Raw genomic sequence first — 12429 nt, forward strand, 5'->3', positions numbered from 1 at the left:
TCTAATGAAAACCTCAGAAATCCCATGCTGACCATTACTTTAAAAAGCAAACAATTTCAAGGCGTGAGTCAGTTTTTAGTTGCTGGCAGTAATCAGCAGACCAGTGAGAATTCCAATCTAAAAGCAAACAATGTCACAAATCGGCAATACACCAGCTATGTTTATCAGCTCAGAAGCATTTTATTTTATTTTTGTTGTCACTGAAAACCTACACGTAGGACTCTCTAGTTCAAATGTTATTTCCATCTTAACAGCTGAACATGCAACCTGGAGACCCAGCAGATACACAGACACCTAAAAATCTTGATAGGCAAATCACTTAGAAATGCATTAAATTGAATGCTTTTGTAACAAATTCCAGCATCTGTCAGAAATAAACATTTCCTTATCTTTTAGTTTATGCACAAAAGAAGATAAAAATATTTAGAGCAGACAGAAGTATGAGCCTACAGCATGTGCTATGGGAGTCCTAAACCTGAACAGCTGAAGGACCATCCCAAAGGGAGCAACCCAAGGAACCCTTCCATCGTACAGCAGATGAAGAGGAAAAACAGATGGGACTTACTCACATAAAGGGAGCATACCAAGTGTCCTGAGAGACACTCGGAACAGTCACACACTTTAGAAAAATCCCTGCGTTATATTTCAGAAAGTGGATTTTTTATTTCTAAGACAGTCCCTGTTCCAGTGTCCAGCATATAGCCTAAGAAGCATGACGTAGTCAGGTAATTAATACTGGGGAATTAAATTCTTGAGGAGATACTCTATGTTCTTAGGACTGCAGCATCTCCTGCATATTAGGTGTGGAGAGCGGGTCATCTTGAAAACTTTACTGCTCCCTCTGTAGTTGCATGTAGGAAGCTATCAAGGAACTTCACCCTTGCAGAGGGAGTCAGCAGCAACCAAAATGAAGTGGTCTCAGAGTACCATCTGGCTACTGGAAGGGCAAAACTTCACTGACCCACTCCTCTGAAGAAAACAGTAAAGCTCTAAATCTTACTCCTGAAAATGCAGGTGAGCCACTTTTACCAAGGCACTGGGATTTCTCTCACTACAGGTAAAGCAGGTCAGCCTCACCTGAAGCCAGTCAGAAGCTACGGCTCCAGGTCAAGTAGTGGAGATGCAGAACAATAATTCTCGTCTGAATTACATGAGCAGCACTTGGCCGACACCAAATGCTAGTCAGCTGCATCTCATGCAGAGTGAGGTCCCTGAAAAACCACAGCAATGACCAGCTAAGTGACACCAGAGCGTGAGATACATCCAGATGAATGAACTTGTGACTGTGAATGAAGCTCAACTGAACTTCCTCTCTGCCCTTTGCAGAACTCTACTTGAAGGGCTGTCACCTTAGGTCAGAAAAGGAAAAGAAGGGGAAGTTTGCCTTTTCAACTTAAGGACAACGGAAATCATAATTCCTTCTTACTGCATGTGTCTGCTTCCTGGCTGGAGGAACAAAGCTCCTGGAATCTAAACCAGAGGAAATGCATTTGCCAATATAAACCTCACAAAAACAGGTAAGTACGGACTCTTGAACTTGCTAGCCCTCATTTTATGCTATTCTTCAGTATTGATTCGATTTTGCTGCTTCCATATGCTATTTGGTCAGGAATTTATTTTTTTTTTAAAGGAGGGAAAATTCATCTTCATACGTAAACTGTACTTGTTGGTTAATTTGTGCTGGCACCCAGGCAGCTGCCTGGCTCTCACAGCTGAGCACTGAATCTCCCAGAATGTAATTTGTAAGTAGCTCCCCTCATCAATTGGGGAAGAGTCAACGCTCCCATTTATTCAACAAAAGCTGGTCTGTCTGTAAAAGCATGGAAGTACTACAGATCTAATGTTATATACTACCTTCAGTTGGGTTCCTAAAAGTCTGGTTTTGTCATAAGTCTCTGGCAGTGCACCTTGGAAATTCCAAATCAAAGTTCCTCTTAATTTATTACAAAAGTAAAAAATCAAAGCCCTTGCAAAGTCCAATAGAAAGTCTTCTTAATTCTGTTCAAGTGACAGGCTTTTCCCTCACTTTATTTACTGTGTGAAGTTTCTTTTTTATGACATTCTTTTTCAACCTCATGGAAAAAAAAAATGTCTTGAAGTTATTACTCCTTTAATCAGAGTACTTGATTTGCAATAAGGTCATATACAGTGTCTTACAATTCCTGGAGAACCACACAGCTCTGAAGTGGATACTGAAACAGTATTAGTGTCTGTTTCCACTTATCCCATTCTAAAGTTCCTTTTTACTTAAGCTGCAGCTGGCTAGCTTGGCATAAAACGTCTTACTCACGGCGCTCATCAGTGTTTTCAGCCAAATACTGAAGGTGGGGTACAGTTAGCAAGGTTGGCATTCTATGAAGTACTCTAGGCTAAAAATCAAAATTTAGCTACTAATCTGGGGTTCATCTTTTATTTTCCTCCCACATAAAACCTAACATCAGTCACTTTGTACCAAAAACTATTCATGTGCTTAAAGCTAAACATGGTCTCAAGGAACTTGCTGTTTGGCACCTGTAATTTTTTTTGCACTGTGACTACAAGACACATTTACACCATATTGCCTGTAGTTTTCCCTCGGTAACTCCCTCTCTTGGACCTCACAGAACGATATGCATGCAGAATTTACCCAGGCAACAAAAACAATGAATCCAGCTCCATATGCTTTATATGCGAATCAAGGAACACGTACGTGCAGTTGGACACTTATGTTTGCGTGGATCTCCACTGGAAATGTGTTGGATACATGCCTCTAAAATCCTTACAGAAAAGGGGGTTTTAGAAAAAAACACAGGTTGCATGGGGCTGCAGTCTAGGTCATCATATCATTGTGTTAGTTGCAGTTCTTTCATTACTATCTCATAAAAGTTTCTTCAGGAAGACTACCTAATTTGCTATGTCCATACTTGGCATACTAAATTGAGTGCCATAACGAATATACTCTTAATCTCTGTTTCTTTTCGGACTGTGAACTTAGGACCACTGAACTGCTTCTCCAGATGTGCAGAAGATGAAAAGGAAACTTATAGGCAGTGTAAACTACACAGCAATCTAGATATGAAAGGGTCAACAAATCAAAGAGTGTTGAAAGCAATTGCTCTAAACGAATAAATGGTCAAAGATCACAAAAGCTAGATGTCCACTCTTACAACAGGGTTTTGCAAGAAGGCTCTCCCCACAAGGTGAAATTAACAGTTTATATTCCTATTGAGACATAAGAATTCTAACATTTTATTTTTAAATTAAAACCACGCCTTTCTATCCTAAAGCTGATGTTCTTAGTTTCACTTTTTTTAGAAAGCACAAAAGAGATTAGACTAAATGTAATTTGCATTTAGTTTTGCAGACACTTAGATCCTACCAAAAGGTAGGAATATAATAAATAAATAATATTATAATTATTATTATATAAATAATAAATAGATTTCTAGCTTCTCACGCTGCTCTCAGAGATTTGGGAGAATGTTCATTTTTGCAAATACTAAACACAAATGCACAAAACTTCTTTTATGGTTTACAGGTGACACAAAACAAAGAAAACAAGACCTGAAGCATTATCAACTTTGTTTCCAAGATTTTGTTCTTAAAAAGAATTGAATTACATTTTTCAAAATATGTTGTCACTTTGAGTTAAAAACAATATTAAACATGTATTTCAAAATGTTTTAATTATTCTCTTATTCATCTTAGATGACAATCTGATTAATCTGGATGGTCTCAATTAACATTTTTGGACTATAGCATTTTTTTAAAGCAATATCCTGAACATTTTTTAAATCCACCTTGAGTTGTGCGTGTGAAACCGCATGTTCATAACGGTGCGTTCTGCACAGCTGGTGTACAGAGATGAATTGCTCTGTGTGAAACCCATGCTGTTTATAGCACAGTTCCTCAGATTAAGATATACAGAAGAAGTCATTAACAAGACAGCAGTTGCCAGTGATTCCCGCACTAGCATAACCCTCTCTACCATTTGCAGGACATCTGGAGCAGCATCTGAATTCAAAAGCATTTAAATATGCTTGTGGAAACAAATGAAAGCTCTGGAGTGTGATTTGTTTCTATTTCATTCCAAATTCATACTGCTGAACCTTTTACAGAAAGCAAGAGAGCTAAACTGAGAGAAACCTGAAATCACACATGCCTTCTGACCAAACCAGCATTAGGGTGCTATTTGGTCTCCTGGCAGAAGTGGACAAGGTCCTGGTCTGAGGATGAGTGCTGTGTATCCCTGCCTGCTGAGAAGAGAGCATGTGCATGGCCCAGGACCTCACCAGCAGTGTCAGGGCGTGACATCTCTCAACACTTCTCCCTGCCCACCTGCGGATCACAAAGTTGGGTGGGCTTGCGCCGCAGGCAGCCATTGTGGCACTTCAGCAGTGTGGTTAAGTTGTGGGCAAAATCACAAAAGCTCTTGGAGCAAATGGCTTCAGAAACGAGGCATGTTTGTAAAGAATAAAGAACACTTCTCGTTCTCTGTGTCACCTTAATTGTGTGGCCTGGCTGGGTAAACCTAGGCAGCTAAGAGGTTCACAGCAGAAGCATTTCCCCTATTCTTGGGTGTAAAATAGGACTTTCTGAACACTGCATCAAGTACTGCAAGCTGGTGCTCTTTAACAAGCTGCATATACAGTACAAAATCTGTAAATGCCCATTTGCTATTTCACACAGTGCTAATATTAGGTTTAACCAAGGCAAACTGGAAAATCCATTAAGCAGTATAAAACAGTGACTACAGTTTGAAATAAATCTTCATAAGTCTCCAAAAAAGCACATACAATTATCAGGTTGTAAAAGAGGTTGAAATGCTATAGGTGTTGATATTTCTTCGGAGAGGGTAGGTTTATAGACATGCTTAAATGTGTATTCACTGGAAGACTCCCCAGAGGAGATAGCGGTAGAACAGAAGATCCCCTTCCTTCCAGTTTTGCTGTTATGCTCATCCATACAATAGTGGTTGATCCCTGGCTTGTAGATGACACGCATACCTTTTCTGTATGAAAATTAAACATCTGGGAAGAAGAGGAGGCAAGTTCTTTGCCACATAGAAACTGATTTTCCGTGATAAAACTGACAAATACATTAGCTAATCTTCTTGGCAGATAAATATAAAGGGATTATATACAGAGAGATCTTCGATGATCAGCTGGTTCAATGAAAGGTATGAGATAATTCAGAGATACTAGACTGTCACTTAATTTAGCTCATCTGGTGCATAAATCTCCACTGCATCCCTCTCTGAGAGTGCTGAAAAGGGATATAAAAGGTGAATTAGGAGTTTCTGCTGTTAGCACATAGCTTTGTGGCCTTATATAGTATCTTTGTAAAGAATATAAAATTTTTATCCTGTGCCCTGACCTCTCCAACTGCAAGTGGTAATATATACTCATATTTCCAAGTAGTTTAATCTGGAAAGTATAATGCAGCACCAGTGCCTGTTCTGGCCTTTGATCATCTTCTCTTGAATCCTTGCCAGTGGGCATACATGATGTGAAAACAATCAAACATATGAAAGGAAATAAGGGAAAACATCAGAAAAGCAGAGCGCTTAGCTTTCAGATCTTGGACTTATCATCCGAGCCCTGGTTAAAACCATAAAGGACTTGCACTATAATCTTGGACTCTGCACTCTAATTCACTGCATATCTGAAGATATTTGAAGCCAATAGCCCAGTGTGTATGTTTGTTTGTTTGTTTATTTTTAAGGGGATTGACAGCAAAGCACAGGTTTCAGACCCACCACAAACCAAAGCATATTAATTTGTATACCCTTTTCTCAGGATTCCCAAACCAGAAATAGAAATAGGCTGCAGAAACAACTGCAATTTTCCCCTTTTCTACAAAAGGAGATGTAGGGGTAGAATAGTGTGTCCAAGCATTCAGATAAGAGAATGGCAGAGCTGACTTTGAATCTGTCTGTTTTTCTGACTGCTCCTATGTCTTTCTGCTTCCTCAAAGGTTGCCGCTGGTACACTCAGCTCTTTCAGGTCCCCTTTCCACATGCCTAGCAGTGGTGCTCCAGGAGCCAGTTTCTGTGCATGTGCTGTCCTACCCATCTGTAGCCGTGCCCATCGTTATGGTATTGGGTAGATGCTGATGCCTATACTTGCTGTCACCATTTTTATCACAGTACGAAGGCAACAGCAGTTAAGATACACAATTTGCACGCATACTGTCTATCTGTGATTTCTCCTACAGAATCTGAAGTGAATTTCGTGGATTTGTTTTTGACGAAGACAGCAGTGCTGCAAAGATCAGACTTGTTCAGGTCTCTCCGTCTTCATCTATAGTGTCTTGACTACTACGTGGAGGTTTGTTTGTCAGTGTGTCCAGCAGGCATCTTACTGATGTCTCTATAGATCACAGACAAGAAAAATACAATGCGACCTTGATAAATTCCTCAGCTACATAACCTTTTTGGCAATTCTCATTTGCAAGTGGAAAAAATCATAACCTAAATCAATATGCTACCATTGCTGATGTTCTCAGCAGGCCACCCAGTGGAAATCAATGAAAACGGTTGAATAGTTAAGCTCATTACTCCACTTTATTCCTAGTTTATGTGTGAACTGTTCTCACATACCACCTTCCCTGACCGTGTCCCTTCCTCAGGATGACAGCTACAGCATCTCACTTTCCACTGATGGTGAAGGATGGTAAGATGCCAACTTTCCAAATGTCTGCAATAGCTTCTGCGTGTGGTCCTGGGGCATGACAACAAGGAAGCTGATTTGGTAATTCGTCAATTCTGAGGCAGAAGATGAGGCTACACAGAGAACTGATGTTCAGCCCTCTTTTTTGATGAAACATGTTTCCTTCTGACAGAGTGGGCCCTTTACCTGTCACCAGTCAACTGAAAGATCAGACGTACCATGTCCCTCAAGCACCTAGTCATTCCTCATCTACAAGACCTTTTCCCTAAAATTATTTGAATCCACTTGCTATCTTTTGTTCTTTGAAACTGCTCCTCTCTGGACCACCCACTGCCCTTTAGAAAATGGCATTTATCCAATAACATGCTGAGAAAACTTTTCAAGTGCTGGCTGTTCTTCATCTATAGCCGCCCAGATCCTGTTCTTTCACCTACTAAAGCCACTGGCGAAACTCCATATGACTTCAATGGAAGCAGAATCAGGTCGCTGATGAATAACTGCCCTTCTTCCACCAAAAACCAACATCAAACACAGAGTTGGTAACTGTGTGGGCCGGTTATTTTTCTCTATTGTACTTTTTCTCTATAAGAATACTGCAAAAGTATTGTAACTGTATAATGCTGTACGTGTCTCTAACACTATTTTTTGATTCTTACATGAAGTACTTGGCTTCTGCCATTTTCTCTCTTTTGATTTCAGGTTCACATGCCAACAACCACTTGCAGGAGAAAAAAGGACTGACTCTCCTGGCCAAATGAAAAAGTACATTCCTGATATGGCATCCAGCTGAGAACTTGAATAGGAAGTAATATACCCAACAGGCATCCTGTATCTCCCTCCAACCCATCATCCACCAATTTTCTGTTCTCTCAACACTCTCAGAGACTAGGGATCAGCAGTTCCTTTACAGGCTGAGCTTGCTCCAAGATATTTTATTACCTTAACTGTTTGTTTATACCAGTAGTTGCTGAACACAACCCTACAAAGGCATGGATGAAGAGAGAGGAAAAGGTTTCAATTCAATAAGCTGGCCTGAATCTCAGCCTAAAACGTGTGCTGAACTGTTTTATGAATTACAGCTTTGTGAAGAGTCTCTGCATCCTTTTGTCTTAGTGCACTGCTTGGTTGCTTTTCTTCACCCAGTTCTGCTTGGTTAATGTCAGGTGCTGCTCTGCCCACCAGAACTTCCCTGCTGTTGGCCTCTCAAGTAACAGCCTTTCCCTGTGATCCCTCTCCCTTGTCCTGCTGCAACAGCAGACGTTCCTGATGAGGGATGAATGCAGCACTCCTTGCAGGAACATGTGTTCATGACACGCCTACAGCCTCCAGGAAGACTTGCTGGCCTCTCTGTGCAGTTAGACTTGTATTTTGCTAGAGCTGGCAAACTTTGCTGGAAAGGGGAATAAAAACAGTCATATAGGCTCAGTGTTGCATACTATCAAAATAGCCGTCAAAGTAAACTCTAGCAGTGAACGTAAGCCATGATAGTTACGGCCTGTGCTGTGAGCCTCCACCAAAACACAGAGACTCAGGATCTGGGAGTTCTTCTTGATCTCTCATAGAGCCAGCCAGCTAAAAAAAAAGGGAAGCATGAATACTGTCATGAAAGGTTTTGGAATGCCTTTAATCATTGCAAACTGCATTAATTATGGAGACAAAAATCAAGCTGGCTTACCTAAATGTCATTATGCAAAATCTAAAAATATGACGAAAGGTAGACTGACATTCCTGTCATCTTGTTTAATCACACGTAAGTCTTTTATTTACCAATGAATCCCCATGGATGTTTAATGATGTCAAGGGCACATTTTAATGGGAACTAAGATTATCCAGCCAATACTTGCGAATTTGCCATATTGAGTAATTCTCAGTGTTGATTTTTATTAGTAGCATCCTGTTAACAAAACAGATAGCAGATCTGTCTGTGTTCTACCCATTTTTATCTTAGGCCAAAACTATTTTCATTTATTCCTTGTCCAAATGAAGTGGACTATTCAGTCAGAAAAGGTACCATTACCACTCCCCGCACACATCAGCCACATTTAAGTATACTTATATAGAAGAGAATTACTTTTTTATGTTGTCATAAGTCAAAGAGAGTAAGAATACTTGGGTTTTATTGTTTTAATTATTACTTTATTTTACTGTAATTATTATTTTAAATGACTTTTATTTTGCAAAATAATCACCCTATGGGGTAATTTGGATTTTGGCTAAAAACCCCACCTGGGTTTCTAATAAAGTACAGAACTAAACAACCCCTGAATTTAAAACAACAACTAGACTTCAAGATTTCAAGAAAATTCCAATTCTGACAGCCATTGTGTGTCCTAGGACCATTTTGGTGCAATACTCCGTGCAGGCATTAACAGATCTAAAGTTTGTGAACCTAGAGATTTTAAAAATGAGTTCAGTAATGACTCACAAAGAACTCAAAAAAAAAATTGTCTTTTTGATTAAGGTCAGCTTCACAGACAGCCAACTTGGCATCCCTAATAACTAAGCTTACCAAAAAGCCTGTGGGGATATAACGGCATGGCACGTCACATCTCTGGCCACAGGCCACCAGAGATGAGGCACTGCATCACAAGACTTGCAAAATGTTAGATGTCTTTGTTAGACCTACAATCTCTGTGAAATGCTGTGCAGGTGTCAGCTCTCAGTTTCCTTTCTTCAGAAGCTTTGATAATTCAACCATATATTCTCCTTAGACTGACCACATTCCTATTTTGACTTCTTCAGTGTTAACAGGCAAGACATTTTTTGAAAATCTCATCATAATTATTATTTGCTTTTTTTCCATTTCACCAGTCACATTCCCCCAGGAGACCCAGAAAGAATCTTACCCTACAGTCATAACTAGAACAAAAATAATTGCACTTTTATCAGGACTTCTTCATAGAGGGAAAAATCCTCTTTCATGGATTCTTTGACATCTAAGCAAAACTTCCAGCTGCCTCAAGCAGCCCAGGACCTCACCTTTGTTTTATGTAGAGAAGACAGGTGTTTGTGAGAGGCTATGAAAAAGCCTGTAAGAATGACAGAGAAAGAATAGTTTGATCACTGAGAAAACATGATAGAGCATTAGAAGCCTGAACTGGCTTCCCTCATGACAGAGGGGTATCAACCACACTGTGGGCACTCAAGCAATATCAATAGCAGCGCCAAAGGATATGGGATAATGAGGAACAGGAATATATGCTTTTCTGTGCTTCAAAATGAGGCAAGAGTTTCCAAAACAAATGTTTCAAAGGCAGAAATGCCCATGCAAACCACTGATGTATAACTCAGCAAGCCAAATGATAAATAACTATCTGGGAACTTGGTCTGAGGTGTTTATTTCTCTACAAGCAGTGGACCTTTTTTGCTTTTTAATATCATATTCAAAAACTAAATTCACGTGCTTAAAATTTACTTTAGAATTGGACAACTACCTCAACAGAGCTGATTCCATGATGCTTACTGGGAGTACATCGCGAACTGTGACAGCAACATCAGCTGAGCATCCTCACAGACTCCACGTGCATCAGGACTGCAAGAGCTATTTTCATTTTAGTCCTCCAAGTCCCTCTGCACATTGTCTTTCCTCCAGAGAGAAAATGGCAGAAATTGCAATTCAAGCAGAAAGGCACAGATCCTGAAGAGTAGTTAGAGCAGTGAAATCCCACTGTGGTACCTGCATGTTTCTAAAGCATTTTTTTTGTAGGACTGATATCTATGAACATGGTGGTTTTACACAGCCATGGCTACAAAAAGAACTTTTTGCTCACACAAATGGCACTCCATCACATCATTATAAGGGAAAATGAATGGGGTATGTGACTGGCAGGGTAAGGGAAAGAAACAGCTGGATGTCATATACTGAGATGTAAAACGCCTGGACCACACTACTGAAGGCATAAAGTCATTTCAACAGGACCACATCCTATCAGCCTCTAAGTCTCTGCCAGACACCACAAAGGAATTAATAACATTATAAACTAAGATAGCAAAAAACACAAACCACACTCCTTGCAGTGTTTTGATCCTCAAGAACTTAATGACAGACTATTTCTTTTAAAATGGGGTCCCTGTTAGTATGTTAATGTGACTTGAACAACTTTTATACAGTACGATGATGCAAATAAAACTCAAGAATAGATATTAGCACTCAGAAAAATATGGAAGAAGTATAGATATTAGCTAGTCATGGAATGTGAAGAAGTTGGCTACTCCATTTCAGTACTTCAAAAAGTAACTGCAACACTCCATTAGAGAGGTGTGCAAGAGGAGCATCAGAACTACACAAAGGACTTAAGTTTATTATTGGTGAGTAAGCAGCAGTGGTTTCCAGGATGATTTTATCAGCCTGCACAGAGGAGACCAAACGCTGAATTCTGATGAATTCAGAATGAATTCTTGAATTATATTTACAACGGACTATGGATTCAACAAGGCCAGCACTATTTGTCTGTTCACAGATTACACATACCTTCAACGTCATGAAATAGGTTAAGCAAACTAATGTTGACCCATAGTTTGGTCACAGTATTTGAAATAACTAGTGCTTTACATTTTCATTCCTCCTGCTGTGAAGGTTGTATGAGTCACATGGCTTCAGCTTGCTGCCTGAGCAGATAACCCTGTTTTAAATGAACATGTGGAAGTGGGCTTCTGAATGCGTCTGGTACGAATTTTGATACACATCTATGTCTGCAATTCATGACATTGTTCAGCACTGTCTCAGCAAAATTTCTTGCTTTGTCTGAATAGTGGTGAAAAAGTAATAGGGGGCATCATGACTTCTGTGTAAAACTTTGGATTTTGTTTAAACAAATATTCAAGATACTTTTTGCACACAACCTGCCTACTTCTACTCCCAATGAAGTTTGGTTCCAGTGGAATTAGTACAAATAACCACCTTAGAATTCCACTTTTCAAACACTCTCTAACCTCTCTTATCCAAATTCTTCTATGATGTGCTTTCATCTTTCAAGAAATTATAAACCTACACAGACATGCCCCTAAACAGATTTACAAGCAGAGTTTCTATGTGAAACACATTGTTTGCCTTTTTACTTAATTAACAGAATTACACTACGTGAGCAAAATAAGATATCTTTCACCATCACATGAAATAGCTTTCCTTTACTTAGAATTATTTTTACATACCATGCTTAATTTCACTGTGACTGTTTAATATCAAAGTGTTTAGGGAAAAGAATACATTCTTATAAAATATAGCTGAGCATTCTATAAAAATGATATAAAACAATGATAGGTATGATGCTACATAATTATATAACACAATGTAATATTATTTTCAATAAAAAAAATAAGTTAGTATTATTTGGGATATTTGTACTGGCTTCTTCAAATCAACCCAAAATCAAGGGTTAGCTCTCTGTAATTACTACTGACCACTACTGGTTGGTGGATCTTCTTACTTCCACTCAAATTGTAAAAAAGCTAGTGAGTAGGAATGAGTAAATAATTGCTATTCGATTGGCAGGAATAAAAATAAATATTAGACTGAACCAATTTGTTCTGTTTTGTTTACTTTCTTTTCTGGAAAAAAATATTTTCCTACACATAGAACATTTCATTTGACTACTGACAGGATGCTGCATTCTGGGACAGTTGTGCAAAAAGCAAAGGAAGAGCAAATGGGAGAATATGCTCCTTTTTTGTCTCAGAGTCCCAAAGCCTCCTCATGGGGCTTGTCTACATTCCTCAAGTCTAGTCATTCATCTCCACTTATCTCTTCTTGTTGAATGGCAAAATGTAAATTGAGCATTTA

General features: G+C 39.2%; 1 long non-coding RNA gene across 1 annotated transcript; it reads left to right on the forward strand.

The window, feature by feature from the left end:
- Positions 1 to 442: 442 nt before the first annotated feature.
- On the forward strand, positions 443 to 12162 carry LOC118245187 (uncharacterized). Its single transcript, XR_007707750.1, has 3 exons — positions 443 to 725; positions 1058 to 1517; positions 6196 to 12162. It is a non-coding gene; the product is annotated as an uncharacterized LOC118245187 (long non-coding RNA).
- The last annotated feature ends 267 nt before the right edge of the window (positions 12163 to 12429 follow it).

Source organism: Cygnus atratus, chromosome 1 (assembly GCF_013377495.2).
Source record: "Cygnus atratus isolate AKBS03 ecotype Queensland, Australia chromosome 1, CAtr_DNAZoo_HiC_assembly, whole genome shotgun sequence".
Taxonomy (NCBI): domain Eukaryota; kingdom Metazoa; phylum Chordata; class Aves; order Anseriformes; family Anatidae; genus Cygnus; species Cygnus atratus.